Here is a 22,360-nt window from a genome sequence, read left to right as displayed (position 1 = left end):
AGAAAATTAAGGGACAACACCCCAAACCATCTCCACTTAGATTCGTGTTTTTCATTATATGGTTTCACTCATACGGGGAATATAAAAAATAGTGAAAGAGATTATAGGGGAAAGGAGAGAAAATGGGTGAGAGTGGCTCAGCGGTTTAGCGCCGCCTTCAGCCCGGGTCGTGATCCTGGGGACCCGGGATCGAGTCCCACGTCGGCTCCCTGCGTGGAGCCTGCTTCTCCCTCTGCCTGTGTCTCTGCCTCTCTCTCTCAATCCTCTCTGTGTGTTCTAATGAATAAATAAATAAAATCTTTAAAAAAAAAAAGAAAAGAAAAGAAAAGAAAAAGAAAAGAAATATCAGAGAGGGTGACCCAACATGAGAGACTCCGAACTCTGGGAAACGAACAAGGGGTAGCCGAAGGGGAGGTGGGCGGGGGGATGGGGTGAGCACTGAGGGGGGGACTTGACGGGATGAGCACTGGGTGTCATACTATATGTTGGCAAATTGAACTCCAATAAAAAAATACCAAAAAATCTTCTTCTTCTTCTTCTTCTTCTTCTTCTTCTTCTTCTTCTTCTTCTTCTTCTTCTTTCTTCTTTTTCTTTCTTTCCTTCTTCTTCTTCCTTCTTCTTCCTTCTTCTTCTTATGTTTTTCTTCTTTAAAATGTTTGGGAATGGAGATTTCCCAGGCTTCCTGAAGCCATGGAGGAAATGTAAGCGCTGCTCCTTGGTGGCGTGTGTGGGGTTGGTGGGATCGAGGGGGATCCGCAGGCACCAACAAAATGGCGTCCGACCCTCCATCTTGTTACTCTCGCCTCGGGACTTTCCCACTAGCAGACGTCATCATGGGAAAAACAGGGCCTATGCAGGAAACAGGAACCGCTGCTTACCTGAACCCCATAAAAGGGCATAAGCAGTCATCACTCATACCGATTCCACCAGTAATATGCCCCAAAACCTATGACCCCGTACAGACACAGCCCCTTACCCTCCCCTTAAAAAGCTGGCATGTACTCCCTTTGGGCGCCACTTCCCCGGCCCGCGCCTTCCCATCTCACTCCCTTGCGGGCCAGGAACCTCGCCTGACAGCGCGTCCATTAAAAGCTTGTCTCCACCGACCTCTGCCTGGACTATTTCATTTCACTACCAACCGGATCAAACCTGACACTGTTCACTTCCGGGGTTCCCCCTGTGGACTCCGGCAGTTGTGTGCTGAGCTCTTCCCATATTACCTTGACCCCTCCCAGGGGCCCCACCAGGTGTGGCTACTTTTTCTGCCTCAATGAGTCTTCAACGTGGATGCTCGCTCTACTCACTTTGCCCTGGTTTTCTCACATTTCTCCATCCAGGAACTTCCTCTTGAGGAGGTCTGTCTTCCACACCACATCCTTCTCCACCCAATGCCTCCTAGGAGAGCAGGCAGAGGAAGAGTCATCGCCTGGGCCCTCTGGTATATTTTCCTTAATGTACATTCCTTCCAGTTTTTCAAATCTGTAATCAGATAGGCATGAGATATAATCAGTAGGTAATGAGGGCTAAATGAACATGAGCAGGATTTATTTAAGGGGAGAGAAATAAGTCTACACTGGCAGGCGGGCTCTTCCGGATTCTTCTAACTTCCTATGGTTATAACCACTGGTACCACCCCGGCTTAGGGTTGAATCTGGTACATGGTTCTAGGGAAGCCAAGTCACGAAGCTTCACACACAACCAAAAGAAACAGGGAAGGAGAGGGCAAGTTTCAAGGGCTGAGTGGAGCACCAGTTAGGAAAGGTGGAGAATGGACTTGCGGCAAGGCATGCTGTTAACCCCCCTGAGCTCCTTAAAAGTGTAACAAAGCACAGCCTCAATGACCCCAGTGCTCTTAGCTTTAGGCTCTTTTCCCAAGTACTTTCCCTGGTGATACTGTCACCATTCCCCCCACCCTGCATTTCATTAAGAGAACTATTCAAGGTAGAGTCTCCAGGCCCCAGGCTAGAAATTGTTGGAAATAGTTTGGCCTAGGAGAAGAGAATGAAGCAGAGTTGACCAGTCCCCTGTGGGGAAAAGGTAGCACGAGAAAGGTGGATTTTTGCTTGTATTTTTCTGTAGCAAATCTCCACAAGTAGGATATTTTAAGCCAGCATGGCGACAGTTTTCCTAAACACATAATATAACCACATAAAGCAATTATAATATCATCTTTTTGGAGTCTTGAAATTAACAAACATTTTTTTTTCTTTTAAAAATGCAAATACCTTAATTGTTGACCTGAAATGTTGACAGTAGTTGTAACAAGCAAGGTTCCCATAAGAAGCAGAAGGCACCCTAAGTTGCAATTTAGTAGGGAATTTCTTCTAAAGGGTCAACTTACAGAAATGTAAGCAGCATTAAAGGACTCAACAGGGATCCCTGGGTGGTGCAGCGGTTTCGCGCCTGCCTTTGGCCCAGGGCACGATCCTGGAGACCCGGGATCGAATTCCATGTCGGACTCCCAGTGCATGGAGCCTGCTTCTCCCTCTGCCTATATCTCTGCGCCTCTCTCTCTCTGTGTGACTATCATAAATAAATTAATTAATTAAAAAAAAATAAAGGAATCAACAAAAGAACATGAGGTACCCAGAATCTGTCAAAAGCAGAAAGCACCCATAGGCCTGAAGAAGGGGAGGGAGCTCTGCAAAAGCTGAAAGTGTAGGAGAGGGGCCTCTGGACAGGAGCTGTTCCTGTGGAAGAAGCAGCCACTGCCTGAACTTTGGTGATGGAAGGGAGGGAGTGGGGAAGAAACACCTAGCTTCTGGTTTCCTACAGGTGCTTCCCATTGGCTGCACACAACTGGGGCAGAAGGGACAGGCAGGGACAGAAGCACCAGGAAGAGGGGAAGGAGAAGGAGGCTGAGCAAGGCAAGTGCAGGGTGGGATCCTGCCTTTATTAAAATTTACGTATTGTGTCATCCTGGATTTTTTGCAATAATGTTGCTTCTTAAAAACTATTACATTAAAATATTATTTATCTTGATTACTGAATTTTTTTAGCATTGGCTCTGCCCCACTCCCTTAAATTTTGTATTACTCACCTCCCTCTAATCCTGGCCCTAAAGGGATTCTCTCTGGATTGGGGGATTTGTGGGTGGTTTTTATTTTCTCATTTTTGCTCATCTGTATGTTCTAATTTTTCAAGTGACCAGGTAGGTATTCCTTATATAATAAAAACAAATACAAAATTTACTTTTTTGAAAAAAAAAAAAGAAAATAGGGACCCTGGGGCACCTGGGTGGCTCAGTTGGTTAAGCATCTGCCTTCAGCCCAGGTCATGATCCCAGGGTCCTGGAATTGAGCCTCTTCCTCTGCCCACCCCCACTTGTGCACACACACACACACTCTCTCTTTCAAATAAATAAAATCTTAAAAAAGAAAAAAATTTTTAAAAAAAGTAGGAATCTTTTGTTCATGCAACATGGAGCAGACTCAGCAAGAAAACCAAATGTTTGTTGAATGAGTGATCTAAAGAATGTGTATGTCAACTCTATTTCCAAATCTTACCTCTTTTCAAGTTCTAACTCAAATGCCACTTTCACATGAAACATTTCCTTTTATCCCCAATCACACTGGCCTACAAAGGCCTATACAACGCGTACATGGGCCACCCCTATCTCTTTGTGGCCTTCCCTTACCTCCTGCCACCCTCCTGTTCCTTGCTTGGCTCCACTACATTGGCCCCTTCCTGGCTATTGCTCCCCAATATTTGTTGAACGAATGAATGAATTGCCTCTCCCTTTTTTGTATCATTCTTGACATAATATGTTTTGTTCTCTATAGGTGTGTATTTTTCTTACTTCCCGTACTCTTAAGCAACTCAGGCCATCATCCTACTCATTTTGATGTGACCCTTGGTGCCTGGCATTATTGCTTGGAATGTAGTTAATAACAACTACTAACAACAATAGTAGGAAAAGCCAGTTTTTGAATAAATACTATGAGTTAAGCCCTGTATTAAACATTTACAGGTATACATCATCTCACTTATGTATCTAAATGCCTGTGAGGTTACAACATCCATAGAAATGTACATAGTCATAAGAGGGACCTTCTGGGGGCACCTGGGTGGCTCAGTGGTTGAGCCTCTGCCTTTGCTCAGGTTGTGATCCCAGGGTCTGGGGATCAAGTCCTGCATCAGGCTCCCCACAAGAGCCTGGTTGTCCCTCTGCCTATGTTTCTGCCTCTCTCTCTCTGTGTCTCTCATGAATAAATGAATAAAATCCTGAAAAAAAAAAGACTTGTTTTTAGTTTCACTTTACAGCTAAGGAAGGTAAGGAGTAGAGAGGTTAAGTCACATGCCTTATAATAATAAGGGACATGACAAGAGAGTGCATTCCCAAATTACACCAGATCAGTAGTTCTCAAAGGGTAATCCGGAAGCCTTCAAGGGGTCTGTATTCTGAAAAACACTCTTGTGTGCCTACAGTGATTTTCTCAAAGCTACACGCCATGTGCTATCAAACACCCTAAATGCAGAAGTAGGGATAAGAACTCTGCCGTTGTCTGTTGAGCCAGACACTAAAGAGATTTTCAGAAATGTAAAAGAATGCCAATCTTTTTACTTCGTTTTTTTTTACGTTTTGTAATACGGTTATTTTTCATAAAACATGTTATTTGTTAACATATGTTTATTGTTATTATATTAAAATGAATTAATAAACACTTAAACATTTTTATCATTGTCAGTTTCTAATATAGTAAATATCAATAGCTATAGCCCACACATAAACAAAAACTCTTTGGGGTCCTTGATGTCTTTAAGCATTATGGGGCCCAGGGATCAGATTGCTTGAGAATTAGATGTATTAGGTAATATTTTTCTTCTCTGCTCTGAAATGTAAAGGTTCTCTGCTCGTGAAGCAGTTTAGGCATACGTAAGTTTTGGAAGTCAGAGGCAAGGGTTTCAGATCATGAGGCAGTCTCTGGGACAGGTCAGAGAAGAGGGGCCATCTTGGGACTGGATTCTGTGCCTAGGTTTCACTTTGACTTGTCTTGGGCACCTGGATTTATTCTGCTCTTAACTGCTCTATGGACTTCTGGAAACCCATGTTCCCTTGGACTCACCCATAACTCCCAGTTGCAATTCATTTCTCCTGAACTCAGTAGTTCACTCTTTATCCCTCATCATCCTTATGCTTATATGATGTGTGTCTACTTTTACCTTGACCCTTAACTAGACCCTGCTTCCAACTTTCTTTTTTTAATTCTCTAACAAGATTTATTGAATATGCCAAAATTCTGTGTACAAAATACCCTGGACCTGTTGCTTCAAAACATGATCCTTTCTTCCTAATATTTTGATAAGACAGTCTATGAGTGTCAAAAAGCAGCTTACTCTAAAATTAATGGAAAAGCGCCTAATGCTCACTAAATAAATGGCCTACCAGAATTGTAATAGTTCTACAAGATAATTAACACTGAGTCCCTATGACAGGCTGCTGGAGAACTGATATGAGATGTCAAGAGGCCATTTTGTGCACTGCCCCTGTGATGCTGTCATGTTTCTGGATCATAATGTTCCCATTATCTGATTCGAGACACTCCACAGGAATATCAGTTAGGTCTGAGGTTAGCTTAGCTACTTGCTGGGCTAGAATACACATCGCCCCAGGATGCTCAACTGACAGCCTCCCACAGCAGCCCAGATTAAGTCCTTGTGGATCTGCGCAGAGGACTCCCAACAATGGATGGATTCTTTATTATGTCTTCCAAGTGCTGCTCAAAGGTCATCTCCTTCCCGCCTATGGTCCACCCAGCCTCGGCCCTGCCACCAACTTTCTATATTTAGTCTTCCATAAATGAAGATCTTATAATATCCCAACACTTCCCAAACTACAGATTAGCTCCAAATGTCTTATTTCATGTTGTCTTGGCATGTACAGGGTTATAACAGATTTCATGATTTAAATTCTTTCTCATTGATTACCTCTGAGGAAAGGAAGAAGGTGGCAGGAGGAGTTGGAAGGGAAACCTACTCTTTTGTAAAACCTTTTGAGTTACTAGTCAAAAATTAAGAAACACATTGTTTCAAATGAAGCAAAAAGAAAAAAAAAAAGTCTAGCCTGAAATAACTTCCTTGTTTGGCTGACATCATTCCACCCCAGGAAGGATCATCTTGCAGGGTGGTTACAGAAGTTCAAAGTAGGGACACCTGGGTTGCTCAGTGGTTGAGTGTCTGCCTTTGGCCCAGGGCATGATCCTGGAGTCCTGGGATCAAGTCCCACATCGGGCTCCCTGCATGGAGTCTGCTTCTCCCTCTGCCTCTTTCTGTGTCTCTCATGAATAAATAAATAAGATCTTTATTAAAAAAAAAAAGAAGAAGTACAAAGTACATCACAGATACTGGACAGTGAAGAACAAATGTGCATTTGGGGAGCTTTATGTTTTTTGCTTTTTCTGCTCTTCAGTTAACTGAGTCACAGTGTGAGGGAGCAGACTAAGAATACTCATTGACGGGATCCCTGGTTGGCTCAGCGGTTTAGCACCTGCATTCAGCCCAGGGCGTGATCCTGGAGACCCAGGATTGAGTCTGCTTCTCCCTCTGCCTTTGTCTCTGCCTCTGTGTGTGTGTGTGTCTCTCATGAATAAATAGATAAAATCTTTAAAAAAAAAAAAAAAAAGAATATTCATTGGCCTCTGTTAGTTCATGAAAATGATATTTTAAAAAAATCCAGATGGACCATAAACTTAGATATGCTATATACTGTATATAGCATACATACTGGATATGCTTCATGCTTTATGTTAATCTGCTGGTATTTGATGTAATTGGTGATTTCTTCATTCTCTGCTGTTGGAGAAAGAAGGTGCTGTTCCCAACCAGGTCACTTATTTTCTGTGATATCTTTGGCAAGTTTTGCCTGATCTCCATAACCCACATCTATCACACAAGGGGAAGACTTGCCTTTGAAGGACAGTTGGGAGGAAAACACAAGATCCAGACAACAAAGTCTTGGAAATTTAAAAGTACTGTTTGAAACCTAAGTAGTCCTGGTAACTCTTTCTCATGCTTAATTCTCAAAATACTGTGGAAGGAAGCCAGAAACTAGACATTGGTTCCACTTGCGAGATTGAAACAAGAAAGCTGAAGAACGTTCCCTGAGTTCCAAAGCAAGTCAGTGGGGGAGCCTGTTATTATCTACCTTTTCCCAGCCCAAGGAAATACCCTCAAAGCTGGAGGTCAGTGGTCAGTGTGGTCTTCAAATTGAGACTAGCAGCATCTATATCCAGATCCTCAGTTTCGTGTGGAAGTAGGGCTGCTTGCCCTTGTAGGTTCTCCTTCCAAAGCCGCTTTCATAATCTGCCCTTCTGCTTTATAAAAAGAACACATACTCTTAAGCTGCCCTGACCTGCCCTACAGAGTCAAAACCTCTGGGGCACCAGAGATAGGTTAAAATATAGATTTCTGAAAAGACTCCCTAAATAATTAATTGAAGGGAAAAACAAACCCCACCTACTTTTTGTCTTCCATTCTCTTATACATTTTTTATTGGGAAGAATTGGCCTGCATTTTGACAGTCTGAATGCAGATATTGTGTAGTGGCATGGGCATGGGGGTGGAAATCATTTCACCTCTTCCATCTCTAGTTTATTGTTGAAAAAAACTTTGCTCCTAGCAACAACCCCGTGAAATCAAAGCAAATATCAAATCCCCAAAATGACTTCCCCCACCTCATATTTAAGATAAACCAGTCCATTCAGTACATTTCATTCAGTACTCACCACAGGACATCTTTTGTGGAAAGAAAAGGTACCTCTAAAGGGGTTCAAGTTAAAGCTTTTTTTTTTTTTTTTTTTAAGATTTTATTTATTTATTCATGACAGATAGAGAGAGAGAAAGACAGAGACACTGGCAGAGGGAGAAGCAGGCTTCCCAGTGGGAGCTGATGTGGGACTCATCTCGATCTCGGATCCCCGGGATCACACCCCAAAGCCAAAGGCAGATGCTCAACCAGTGAGTCATCCGGGTGCCCCTTGGGGTACAAGTTAATAGTGCTGATTCCTTCAAGGAAACTTCACCTGGGACTATCAAATTATTCAAGATATACTGGATAAATTTGCCGACATAATCCCATGTGATTTCTTTCAGATTTTGTGTGCATTAATCAATGTGGTAGTTTATCGAAACATATCATGAAATATTTATTACAATAGCAGTTAATTCTCATCTTATTTCTCTTCTAACATGTTTAATGATGCAAGTGCTGGGCTAATTAATTTAATAGGCCTTTCTCTTTCTTTGAAAAGTTCAATCAGGATGTCAAACTAAAGTAGTAAAGTTAATTCTGATTTTTATACATAATTTTATTTTCAAAAGTCGAACACCTGATATTTATATATGCATATGCACACATAAAGGAATAACATATCTTCTTCATATTTCTTGCTTTGTAAATAATTTACAATGTTAGTTGAACATTGGAAGACTATAACTAAGTGATGGCAAATAGCATAAATATCTTGTTTTTATAAATTATTCTAAATGTGAATAAATTAATTATGTGAGCTGCATTATTTGAATCTTACCTGCTTTTACTAATGTATCTTACTGATGTGTTCCATAACTTATTTCTCAGTAATTGTTATAATATTCCTTAAGAATGTCTATTAACATATTTACCTGAATTTTAAAATTCAGGCAGAAATTAATGCTGATTTAGTTTATTGGTTTGAAAATGAGGATCAGAGTTGACAATTGGGTAATATGGTGAGTGTTTTTCATAAGTGAAATGAGACATACTTCCAAGACTTTTAACAAAAGTATATTTACTTATTTTTTAATATTTTATTTATTTATTCATGGGTGACACAGAAAGAGAGGCAGAGACATAAACAGAGGGAGAAGTGGGCTCCTTGAAGGGAACCTGATGTGGGGCTTGATCCAAGTACTCCAGGATCATGCCCAGAGCCAAAGGCACATGCTCAACCACTGAGCCACCCAGGTGCCCAACAAAAGTATATTTAAAATGTGGGATTAGGAAATTAATTTTATTGAAAAATATTGAATTAGCTATGATGCATTAGAATTAATATTTGGTTTTTCCAATATTTCTGAATATATCATATTAAACAAGATGTCTCTTACAGGAAAGAGTAATAGGCAGGGGTGCCTGTTTGGCTTAGTGATTGAGCATCTCACTCTTGTTTTTGGCTCAGGTCGTGATCTCATGGGTTATGGGGTCAAGCCCACCTCAGGCTCCACACTCAGCAAGGAGTCGGCTTGAAGATTCTCTCCCTCTACCCCTCCCCCAACCCACATGAGTACCCTCTCTCTCTGATAAATAAATAAATCTTAAAAAAAAAGAGGTAATGGACATAACTATAGTTATATAATTCTCAATATTAATAAGTGTATAATCTGATAATTAATAATTCTTGAAGTTATTTGAGTATACGACTTTTCAGAAAATAAGAAGGTGTGGGACGCCTGGGTGGCTCAGTGGTTAAGCATCTGCTTTTGGCTCAGGGCATGATTCTGGGGTCCTCGGATTGAGTCCCACATCAGACTCCCCACAGGGAGCCTGCTTCCTCCTCTGTCTGTATCTCTGCCTCTCTGTGTCTCTCATGAATAAATAAATAAAATCTTTTTAAAAAATAAATTAATAAAGTGAATGACTAATGATTAGGGAACAGATTATTGTCTGGGGTCCCAATTATTTATGTTCATTGAAACTGAAGGAAAAATATGTAATGAAATGATGGATCTAAGTAGTGATCACTAATGGCTGCTAAACTATCAGATGAAAAGCTGATGGGGCTGGTAATGAGTGGATACAGCCTATAACACTGAACCCACTGATACAGTCTATCACAAAAAAAAGACACCTAGACTTCAGGTACCTCCAATGAAATAAAGACTACATACACACCAGCTATAAAGGAGTCTTGCTAAAGAATCATATCTGAATCTATTCAAGACTCAAGATCTAAATATCAATTTTCAGGAAATACAGAGGTCAAGGAGATATAATCAGCAAAATCCAGAACATGGAAAATATATCTACAGGACAAATGACCCAGTTTTTCAATAAATCAGTTGTAAGAGGAAAGAAAAACAAGGAAAAAATCTCTTGATTTTAAAAAAAGATTTAAGAGGTGCCTCTATAGCTCAATCAGTTAAGTGTCTGCCTTCTGCTAGGGTCCTGGTCTTGGGATCCTGGGATCAAGCCTGTGTTGGGCTCCCTGCTTGGCAGAGTCTGTTTCTCCCTCCCCCTCTCCCTCTGCCTTTCCCCCCTGCTCATGCTCTCTCTGTCTCTCTCAAATAAATAAATACAATGTTTTTAAAAATTTACAATAAAAGACTTAAGAAGAATGCCTGGGTGGTTCAGTCAGCTAAATATCTGACTTTTTTTTTAAAGATTTTATTTATTCATTCATGAGAGACAGAGACAGAGAAAGAGAGAGAGAAAGGCAGAGACACAGGAGGCAGAGGGAGAAGCAGGCTCCATGGAGGGAGCCTGATATGGGACTCCATCCTGGAACTCCGGCAAGGATCACACCCTGAGCCAAAGGCAGACCCTCAACTGCTGAGCCACCAGGTGTCCCATATTATTATTTCTTTTTAGAGAGAGGAGAGGGAGAGGAAGAGACAGAACCTCAAGCAGGCTTCATGCTCAATGCAGAACCTGACCTGGGGCTCAATCTCACAACCCAGAGATCACAAACTGAGCCAAAATCAGGAGTTGAATGCTTAACCAACTGAGTCACCCAGGTGTGCCAATTGTTTATATTGTTTATCAAAGTTTGTTATATTTATGTTGTTTTGATCAATTGTATATTAATACCAACTATAACAACTCAATCCAGAATAAATTTTTAATATTTGGAGACTTTGGAATCAGGGAAATAAAAACTTTAAAAATTACACAAAGAGGGGTGCCTGCGTGGCTCAGTTGGTTAAGCACCAACTCTTGGTCTCAGTTTGGGTCATGACCTCAGGATTGTGAGATTGAGCCACATGTTGGAATCCACACTCAGTTGGGAGCCTGCTTGGGATTCCCTCTTTCTCTCTCCCTCTGCCCCTCCCCTACAAAATAAATAAATAAATCTTAAAAAAATAAAAATTACACAAAGATAAAAATCTGAAAGGAAATGTAATGGAAATATAATTTCAAGGAGAAAAAGGAATAAGATAACTGCTTTTTTTCTTCTTCTATAATTTAGAAGATGTTGTTCATTACTTTTAAAAATAGGTGATGGGGTTGGGGAGCCTGGCTGGCTCAGTCAGGAGACCCTTGATCTTGGGTCATTAATTCAAGGCCCATGCAGGTGGTAGAGGTTACTTAAAAAAAAAAAAAAAAAAAGGCAACGGGGTATCAAATTAGAGCATTTAGATGGATATATTTAAAAGAACAATGTAACAGTTTTATTTTGAGGGATGCCGGGGTGGCTCAGTGGTTGAGCCTTCCAGGTCAGGGTGTGACCCCCTGGGTCCTGGTATCGAGCCCCACTTTGGGCTCCCTGCTCAGTGGAGAGCCTGCTTCTTCCTCTCCTCCCCACTCGTGCTCTCACTATCTCTGTCTCTCTTTCAGATAAATAAATAAAATCTTTTTTAAAAAAGTTAAATATTGGGGATCCCTGGGTGGCGCAGCGGTTCGGCGCCTGCCTTTGGCCCAGGGCATGATCCTGGAGACCCGGGATCGAGTCCCACGTCGGGCTCCCGGTGCATGGAGCCTGCTTCTCCCTCTGCCTCTCTCTCTCTCTCTCTCTCTCTCTCTGCGACTATCATAAATAAATAACAATAATAAAAAAATTAAAAGAAAAAAAAAAAGAAAAAAAAAGTTAAATATTAACTGAAAACATATAGGGAGACTACTTAGGTTTTTTTCTTTTATGGATTTTTTTGAGTAAAATTCACATAACATAAAATTAACCATTAACCACATTGAAGCATACAATTCGGTGGCATTTAGTATGTTTACAATATTGTGCAAACACTACCTCTATTTCAAGACATATGCATCATCTCAAAAGGAAACCCTGTACTCATTAAACAATAACTCCCATCACGCCCTGCCTGTTTCCTGGCACCCACTAATCTGTTTTCTGTCTTTATGGATTTACCTATTCTGGATGTTTCCTATAAACGAAATCATGCAATATTTGACCTTTTGTGTCTGATTTCTTTTATTTAGCATGCTGTTTTTGAGGTGTATTCAAGTGGTAGTGTGTACCAGTACTTCATTCCCTTTTATGGTTGAAAAGCATTCCATCGCCTGTGTATACCACATTGTACTTAATTGTTCATCAGCTAATGGACATTTGTCTTGTTTCTACCTTTTGGCTATTATGCATAGTGTTGCTGTGAGGATGAGTGTACAAGTATTTGTTTGAATACTCCTTTCCAATTCTTTTGGAATTCTTTCCAATTCTCTACCTAGGAGCAAAATTGCTGATAATTCTGTTTAACTTTTTGAGGAACTGCCAAGCTTTTCCACAGCCACTGTACCATTGTACATTTGCAGCTACCACGGGTTCCAATTTCTCTGCTTCTTTGATAACTCTTGTTATTCCATTAAAAAAATAATTAACCTAGTAGGTATAGAGTGGTATCTCCTTTTTTTTTTTTTACAAGATTTATTTATTTATTTATTTATTTATTTATTTATTTATTTGAGAAAGAGTAGGAGAAAGAAAGATATCATGAGCAGGGGGAGGGAGTAGAAAGAGAAGCAGTCCCTGCACTGCTTTTTTTCTTTTTTTTCTAGCCAATCAACACTTTATTTTTCCAGTCAACACTTGCACAGATGTTACTGTCCACGTCCTGACCCTAGTGGGGGGGGGTCCCACCACACTGGGAACATCCATGGCCCCTAGAGAGCAGTCTCTTTAAACCTTCCTAGGATAGTAAGAAAGCCCTTCATCCCAACGAGATGGAGCTGCTGCTCACTAATGCAGTGCTGGTGCACGTGCTGTGGGATTCCCGCTCTCCTCCCTTCTCAGGGAAGTTTGGGATGAAGTAGGGCAAGGGTGCAGTGGAGTTTTTGTGAGCTACAGTGACCTAAGCGCATAACCACTGGCCTGACCTACCACTCCAGGTTTAGTCTGTACCACCCAGACAAGAGCCTCCTTGAAGCTTAGCCACAGCCTGCTGGGAAGGAGGAGCTGGCAAAGAGTGCAGAGTGAGCTGCAAAGGACAGGACACAGCCAGGAAATAAAGCAGAGAGGGACATGGGACAGGAGAGGAAAAGGATAAAGTGCCCAAGCTAAACCACCAGTGGGACACGAGGACAGAGCAGCACAGGTCCCTGAGGATAGGAGGAAAACAGAAAGGGCCAGACCACCAGGGCTTGAGGCATAGTGGAATGAGAAGAGAGATGAGGCAGGGAGGCAAGTGCAGGGAACCTGAAGCAGGACTCAGTTCCAGGACCCTGGGATCATGACCTGAGCCAAAGGCAGATGCTTAACCGACTGAGCCACTCAGGCACCTCTCACTGTGGTGTGGTTTTAATTTGCATTTCCTTAATGATGTTGAACATCTATCTATTCATGTGCTTGTTGGCCATGACTATCTCACTTTTGCAAAATTATTTTATGAGGTGTGCAAGCAAAAATGTTATGGTCTACAGCTGTAGATGTAAGCCACTGTGTTTCTGTAGATCTTGTCTAGTACCCTTCTGTTCTTCAGCAGCATCATGCTATTGCCTCAAAGCTTTCTGACAATTTGTCTGAGTGACCCTTCTCCCATCTAGAGGTGTAGTACTAAAATAAAAAAAACAAAACAAAACATCCCTTCTCAGTGGGGTGGCTTGAAGGTCTGTGCAGACTGAAACTACAATTTATAATACCAAATTTTCTTTCTCTGCTACCTGCTAAATTAGCTCTCCTGTGTTTTGAAGACTTTAACTTTGAATGCCAATGTTAGCTAGCCCCTTGCACGTATTGAGCTTTTTACATCCTTATTTGTTGATTTGACATGAAGTCAGAAGGGACCTTTGGCTGTGCAAACTGAGAAGGAGTGCTCTGGGGAAGACATTTCTGTGTCAGGCTGGAGGAGAGTGAGGAAGTGAGGGCATGTCTGCACAAAGTTGTGCCTAGGCAGGGGCCTATGAAAGTAACAGGAGATTCTTGGGACCCACATGTCTGCCCCAGGACAGCAGGGACCTCCCCCAGGACGGGAGGAAACTTGAAGACTAGCAGTCTCCCCTGGATAGGTTGCTAGTTCATTGAAGACAAGAACAGCATCTTAGTCCTGTATCCATCTATGTTCCCTAACCCAGAACCTGGAGTATAGTAGGTACCCAGGATGTTTCCTGGATTGGATGCTACACTAGTGGTACTCTGTCCCCTGATAACTATGGAGCCCTCTTGCCTCCTCAATGGGAATTAGGAAGAAGACATCCTGGTTGCTGCTCCTGATTCTCACTCATTCTTGTCCATCTCAGACTGACATCCTCCAACAGCTTCCCGTTACCCCCAACACTGTGTTCTAGGATTCCCAGTTGTAACATAAAAAATCCCCCATATCCTTGAACATTATTTCTAAAGGATTCCCTCCACTTCCTTTATATTTCAATCACATTCAAGGTACCCTTAGGCATGGGCTAGGGGCCATGTTTGGGACCTTGGAATCACATCCAATCTTCTATGGTAAAAGAAAAATTCTAGAGACTTTCAAATTTTTTGAATATGAAAATCATTTCATTAAATTTTTTTTATATTATATATGTAATATAAATATACATATTATTATATACCTCTTTGGTTAAGTTTATTCCTAGGTATCTTATGCTTTTGGGTGCAATTATAAATGGGATTGGTTCCTTAATTTCTCTTTCTTCAATTTCATTGTTAGTGTATAGAAATGCCACTGATTTCTGGGCATTAATTTTGTATCCTGCCACATTGCTGAATTGCTGTATGAGTTCTAGAGATTTTGGGGTGGAGTCTTTAGGGTTCTTTATATACAGTATCACGTCATCTGCAAAGAGGGAGAGTTTGGTTTCTTCTTTGCCAATTTGAATGCCTTTTATTTCTTTTTGTTGTCTGATTGCTAAGGCTAGAACTCCTAGTACTATACTGAACAACAGCAGTGAGAGTGGGCATCCCTGTCGTGTTCCTGATCTTAGGGGAAAACTCTCAGTTTTTCCCCATTGAGAATGATATTTGCCATGGGCTTTTCATAGATGGCTTTTATGATATTGAGATGTGTTTCCTCGATCCCTACACTTTGAAGAGTTCTAATCAGGAATGGATGCTGTATTTTGTCAAATGATTTCTCTGCATCTATTGAGAGGATCATATGATTCTTGTCTTTTCTTTTCTTGATGTAATCTATCACATTGATTGTTTTATAAATGTTGAACCACCCTTGCATTCCCAGGGATAAATCCCACTTGACCATGGTGAGTAATCCTCTTAATGTACTGTTTGATCCTATTGCCTAGTATCTTGGTGAAAATTTTTGTGTCCATGTTCATCAGGAATGTAATTGGTCTGTAATTCTCCTTTTTGGTGAAGTCTTTGGTTTTGGGATCAAGGTAATGTTAGCCTCATAGAATGAGTTTGGAAGTATTCCCTCCATTTCTATCCTTTGAAACACCTTTAGTAGAACATTTAATTTCTTCTTTAAATGTTTGATAGAGGGCAGCCTGGGTGGCTCGGCGGTTTAGCACTGCCTTCGGCTCAGGGCATGGTCCTGGCGACCCGGGATCAAGTCCCACATCGGGCTCCCTGCATGGAGCCTGCTTCTCCCTCTGCCTGTGTCTCTACCTCTCTGTCTCTCTGTTTCTCATGAGTAAATAAATAAAATATTTTTTAAAAATGTTTGGTAGAATTCTCCTGGACTTTCGTTTCTGGGAAGGTTTTTAATGGCTGCTTCAATTTCCTTGCTGGTTATGGGTCTGTTCAGGTATTCTATTTCTTCCTGTTTCAGTTTTGGTAATTTGTAGGTTTTGAGGAATGCATCCATTTCTTCCAGGCTGCCTAATTTGTTGGCATATAGTTGCTCATAATACATTTAAAAAAATTGTTTGTATTTCTTTGGTATCGGTTGTGATCACTCCTCTTTCATTCATTATTTTATTAATTTGAATATTTTCTCTTTTCTTTTTAATAAGTCTGGCTAGGGGTTTATCCATCTTATTAATCCTTTCAAAGAACCAGCTCCTGGTTTTGTTGATCTGTTCTTCTGGTCTCTATTTCATTGAGTTCTGCTCTAATCTTTATTATTTCTTTTCTTCTGCTTGGTTTAGGCTTTATTTGCTGTTCTCTCTCCAGTTCCTTACATATAAGGTTAGCTTATATATTTGAGATTTTTCCAATTTTTTGAAGGAGTCTTGTATTGAGATATATTTCCTTCTTAGGACTGTCTTTGCTGTATCCCAAAGATTTTGAACAGTTGTGCTTTCATTTTTGTTAGTTTCCATGAATCTTTTGAATTCTTCTCTAATTTCCTGGTTGACATCTTTTAGTAGGATGGTCTTTAACCTCCGATTGTTTGAGTACCTTCCAAATTTCTTCTTGTGATTGAGTTCTAGTTTCAAAGCATTATGGTCTGAAAATATGCAGGAGATAATCACATTTTTTGGTATTGGTTGAGACCTGATTTGTGACAGTATGTGGTCTATTCTAGAGAAAGTTCCATGTGTGTTTGAGAAGAATGTGCATTCTGTTACATTAGGATGAAATGTTCTGTATATACCTGTGAAATCCATTTGGTCCAGTGTGTCATTCAAAGCCCTTGTTTCTTTGGTGATCTTCTGCTTAGAATATCTATCCTTTGCTGAGAGCACTGGGTTGAAGTCTACTATTACTGTATTATTACCTATGAGTCTCTTTACTTTGGTTATTAATTGGTTGATATAATTGGTTGCTCCCACATTAGGGGCATAAATATTCATAATTCTTAGGTCTTATAGTTGGATAGACCCTTTAAATATGATGTAGTGTCCCTCTTCATCTCTTATTACAGTCTTTGGTTTAAAATCTAATTTATCTGATATAAGGATTGCTACCCCAGCCTACTTTTGAGGACCATTTGCATGGTAAATTCTTCCCCACTCCCTCATTTTCAGTCTGAAGGTGTCCTTAGGTCTAAAATGAGTCTCTTGTAGACAGCATATAGATGGGTCTTGCTTTTTTGCCCAGTGTGATACCTTGTGTCTTTTGGCTGCATCATTTAGCCCATTCATGTTCAGAATAACTATTAAAAGATACAAATTTAGTGTCATAGTATTACCTATATAGTCCCTGAATGCCTGTTTCCTTCCCCAGAGTAGGGAAGTTCTCAGCTCTGATTTGTTCAAACATAGTTTCTGGTCCTCTCTCTCTCTCTCTCTCCATACCCTCTGGAATCCCAATAAGATGAATATTATTCTTTCTCAAACTATCAAGTAATTCCTTTCCATCAACTTGTCTTCTTTGTCACTCTCTCTTCTGCCTCATTAACCCTAGCTGTTAGAGGATTCAGTTTAGATTTCATCTCAGTTAAAGTATTTTTAATTTAAGCCTGATTAGATCTCAATTATGCAGTAAGAGAATCTCTAAAGTCTTTTACGCTTTTTTTTTAAGAGCCACCAGTAATTTTATCATTGTAATCCTGAATTGTATCTCCGACATCTTACTTAAATCCATATCTATTAGATCTGTGGCAGAGAGTATTACTTCTGATTCTTTCTTTTGTGGCGAATTCTTCTAGTCATTTTGTCCAGTGCAGAATGGCTCTATGAGTGAGCAGAGTCAAAAATATCAACCACGACCTAAGTAAAATACACTCCAGACAATTCTGAAGAGGTCAAGGACCTGAAAATAAAAGAAAAAGAAAAAAAAGATCATGGAACTGAAAAATGAATTAAAAAATAGTAAAAATTTTTAAAAGTTAGGGGAGAGGAAGTGGTAAGGGACAGAGAATATAGTCTCACAGAGTAGAACAAGATGGTGATCCTCTTGGTTCTGAGTATATTTGGCCTGTATATTAGAAGGTGATAAATTCAAAATTTATATAAACAAGCAAAACTTATAAGGAGAAACAACAGGAACAACCAAAACGAAAACAAGGCGACAAAAAGTGGGGTGCAGAATGGGAAAGAAGAGAGAATATAATCTCAATGTGGACCAACATGGTGCTCCACTTGGTTCTGAGTGTATTTTAGTCTTTACGTTAGAAGGTACTAAATTCCAAAATTATAAAGCAAAACAAAACTTACATATCAACAAAAATTAAGTTGAATATGGTGAAAGGAAGCCAAAAATGAAAAATATATCTATGACATGTAATCGTAAAAATATGAAAGTCAAAAAGGAAAAAACTTAAAAATGAAGAGTTGATAAAATATGGTAGTTAAGATAATAAAAGAGAAAGAATATTGGAAATTTTTAACCTGAAAGATAAATGAATCATAAGGAAAAAACCCTCAAGTTCTATATATTGTTTCCCCTCAGTCCTGGAGTTTTCCATTGCTGCTTGGTCAGTAAACTTGCTGTTCCCTTGTTCTTCCAGGTGTTCTTCTGGGGGAGGGGCCTGCTGTGATGATTCTCAGGTGTCTGTGCCTGGGTGAGGATGTTCCACCCCTTGCCAGGTGGCTGGGCTCCATGGAAGCTGTTTGCCGTGTGAAGCCTTTGTTCCCTGGAGGCAACACCTCTCCCAGGTGAAAGGAGGAAAAAAAATGGTAGTGGCCAGATCTCCAGCCTTGGAGCCAGGAGCTCCCAGCATGTACCAAACTACAGTCTCTCAGTGCACACTGGCTCACATCCTCCTGGGGCAGGTGCGGGGGGCACTGACTGGTACAGTTTGAAAGGTGCTTGGCAGTGGGAGAGCTTTCACCCTCTTGTGGCTCACTGGCTCCATCTCTCCCAGAGAGAATAGAGGATAGCCTGCCTCTGTCTGCTGCCTGGCCCTGAGGTACAGAGCATTCACCCGCTCCAGTGTGCACCTGTTCCACCTCTCCCAGATGCCTGCAGAGGGTTGCTGCATTCTAGTCCTTTGCCAGGACCTAGGATGGCATTGGTCCCCCGACCTAACCTTGGTTTGCAGTTTATGGCACAAGTTGAACTTTCTCCCAGATACCTCTGTTCGTTCTGTGTCTCGGAAATATTGAGACTTCACTGCCCCGACTCTAATTCTTCCCCAATAAGCACTTTTCAGTCAGGGAAGACTCTCTCAGGAGCAAATTTCTAAAGGTCTCTATTATGAGCTGAGTTGCTATCCTGCAGCCAGTTTACAAAGGCTCGCTGGGTTTGAGTTTATCTTCCCATATATCCCTTCCATTTCTCTTCTCCACACTCCTCCCTTGTAAGAAGTGATCACTTTTCTCTCTGTTGTGTTCCAGCTGTTCTTTCTTTACATCTCAGGTTGAATTCATAGGTATTCAGGATGGTTTGAAAGTTATCTAGCTAAATTTGGGGGACCAGATGAAATGAGGACCTCTACTCTTCTGCCATCTTGCCTCCTCCTCCCCAACAGCGATTTCTTTTAAGATTTTATTTATTTATTCATGAGAGACACACACACACACAGAGAGGCAGAGACATAGGCAGAGGGAGAAGCAGGCTCCATGCAGGGAGCCCGACGTGGGACTGGATCCCAGGACTCCAGGATCATGCCCTGTGCCAAAGGCAGACGCTAAACTACTGAGCCACCCAGGGATCCCCCCAAGAGCAATTATTAAGAAAATTAAAAGGCAAGTTACAAACTAGAAAAACAAAAACAAAAACAAAAACAAATTTCTTGGCCCTGTAGGAAACCTAAGAGAAAGGGAGGCACCAAGAAATCTGTTTCTTTAAATTTTAAGTAAATTGCAGAGCTAGCTCGTGTTCCAACCAACACTAGATGTCACCATCGTGCTGTGACATGTAGCTGGCACTCAGGAGTGCTATTTAATATTTAGGACAGGGTGAGGCTTTTCAAGTGTTTGAAGATTGTTCATTTTTTTGACTCCCGTTTGATGCCAGAATATGATTGCTATGGCTTTACCAAAACTCCTCGAACCTTGATTTTCTCTTGTTTATTTATGATTCATTCTACATGTCTTATACTTGGTACTTCTTGGGGCCAAGCTCTAAGGAACACCAAAGGAGGGTACCTGCCTCAGTGGTTCCTGTGAAGGGCGGCCATGTGCAGGGTTCCTGTGTGTCTCTGCCTTGGACCCATGCTGGCTGCTCCCTGAGGCCTCACCAGTGCAAGCCCCATTACTGGAGTTGGAAAGAGAGCAACCCCGGGTTCAGGAGACCATGTCCTAAAGAGCTAGATGCACATGTTAACTGAGGAGACTTTCTGGCCCTGGGAAACTCAACAGCCTTCTGGGTTCTATCAGCCAAAGGCTGAAGCTTTAACCAAGGCTGTTGTAGTGTCCAGTTATTTCGGAACATCCAAATCTACCAGTTTGGTACAAAAATTACATGTAACACACAGAAGTTATTGTTCCCAGTCTTAATGATTCTTGGACTTTGGCAAGAAATGTCAAGAAAGAATGTATTGTATGTGAACTATAACAGGATAACTAGTAAGAAGAGAGCTCACTTATATTTAATTTGTTGCATTAGTAATTAAGAATTTAGGAATTTCTGTTTAGGAGAGTATACTTCATGTGTACATGGGGTCTTGTCCTGAGTGAAAAGAACAAAGGCTCTCCAATTAGAAACACAAAATTTGGGCAGCCTGGGTGACTCAGTGGTTTAGTGCCGCCTTTGGCCCAGGGTGTGATCCTGGAGTCCCAGGATCGAGTCCCGTGTTGGGCTTCCTGCATGGAGCCTGCTTCTCCCTCTTCCTGTGTCTCTGCCTCTCTCTCTCTCTCTCTCTCTCTGTGTGTCTCTCATAAATAAATAAAATCTTAAAAAATATATAGAGAAAGTGTGCAAAAATCTTTGGATTTAACTCCCAACTTAGCACCAGAAAAGTCCACAGAAGAGTTTTGAATCGAATCTATATCAATGTAAGGAATGTGGGAGAACATTAAATATGAGGCAAAACTAAATTGGCATTAAGCCACACCGTGGAGAAACCCTTCAAATATATAGCATGTGGAAAAGATTTCAAGTATAGTTCTTTCTATATTAGACATCAAAGAATCTAACTGGAGAGAAGCCTTATGCATGTAATGAATGTGGGGAAAGCTTTCAATGTCAATGCAAATCCAATCAAAGAAACCATAATAATGATAAACCTTATTTGTATATGGTATATTGGGATGGTCTCAGCTGTAATTCTATCTTCAACATCAATAGAATCCACACTGGGAAGAGTCTATGAATATAATGAAGGTGGGAGAGCCTTCGGATGTGGCTCCCGGTGTGGAAGGCATCAGCTTATTTATACTGAGAGAAGCCCTTTCAAGGTAAGGTGTGTGGAGAAGGCTTCAGCATCAGTGGAAAACTAATTCAGCATAAAAAAATCTACAGCCGAGGGCAGCCCGAGTGGCTTAGCGGTTTAGCTCCGCCTTCCGCCCAGGGCGTGATCCTGGAGACCCGGGATCGAGTCCCACATCAGGCTCCCTGCATGGAGCCTGCTTCTCCCTATGCCTGTGTCTCTGCCTCTCTCTCTCTCATTAATAAATAAATAAATAAAATCTTAAAAAAAAAATCTACAGCCAAGAGAAGCCATGACTTTATTAGGTCTGAGAAAGCTCTTAAACCTGTAACTTCAGACTTTGTTGGCATCAGAAAATCCACACTGGGGAGACATCTTATGAGTGAAGTGATTGCAAGAAAGCCTTTAGGTATGCCTCCCAAGTGAGTTAATAGGAGAATACCTACATTAGAGAAGAGATTCCCCCCACATTGTTAATGCAAAATTAATCAGGGATTCAGGTTTGCCATGGGAATAAACAACAAATGCATGTTATGTGAGAGGGGATTTAATTGTAGTTCTGAAAGTACCTCCCAATTTGATATGCATCAGAGTATCTGGAGAAAAACTCTACCAGTGTGAGTGCTATGGGAAAGTCTTCTATATTGTTAAAGCAAAATTAAATGGGCATCATGATAGGAAGAAACTCTGTATGTATAAAGTGTGAGAGAGGTTTCAGCTATGGTTCTATTGATACTATGCATTCGACGTGAGAAATTCAGTGACTGTACAGGAAGAGTTATTCCCAATTTACAGGCCTCTGGGTGGCTTGGTGTTTGAGCATCTGCCTTCAGCTCAGGTCATGATCCTCAGGTCATGATCCCGGAGTCTGGGGATTGAGTCCCACATCGGGCTCCCCTCAAGTAGCCTGTTTCTTCCTCTGCCTGTGTCTCTGCCTCTCTCTGTGTCTCTTATGAAAAAATCAATAAAATCTTAAAAAAAAAAAAAAAAGAGTTACTCCGAATTTAGACAGTCTAGGATTTACCCTGTGGAAACAAGTTCTAATAATACATCTGGAAGGCTTCAGTGTTAAAACAGAACTAATATATCACCTGACAGTCCATTCCAAGGTAAA

At 41.0% G+C, this 22,360-nt stretch overlaps 1 pseudogene; it reads right to left on the bottom strand.

Moving 5' to 3' along the window:
- Positions 1-5,461: 5,461 nt before the first annotated feature.
- LOC121500966 lies at positions 5,462-7,734 on the bottom strand (annotated as a pseudogene).
- Positions 7,735-22,360: the final 14,626 nt, after the last annotated feature.

The sequence above is a fragment of the Vulpes lagopus genome, chromosome 10, assembly GCF_018345385.1.
Source record: "Vulpes lagopus strain Blue_001 chromosome 10, ASM1834538v1, whole genome shotgun sequence".
Taxonomy (NCBI): domain Eukaryota; kingdom Metazoa; phylum Chordata; class Mammalia; order Carnivora; family Canidae; genus Vulpes; species Vulpes lagopus.
The sequence above is the reverse complement of the archived record's forward strand: the minus strand, read 5'-3'. Positions and strand labels throughout refer to the sequence as shown.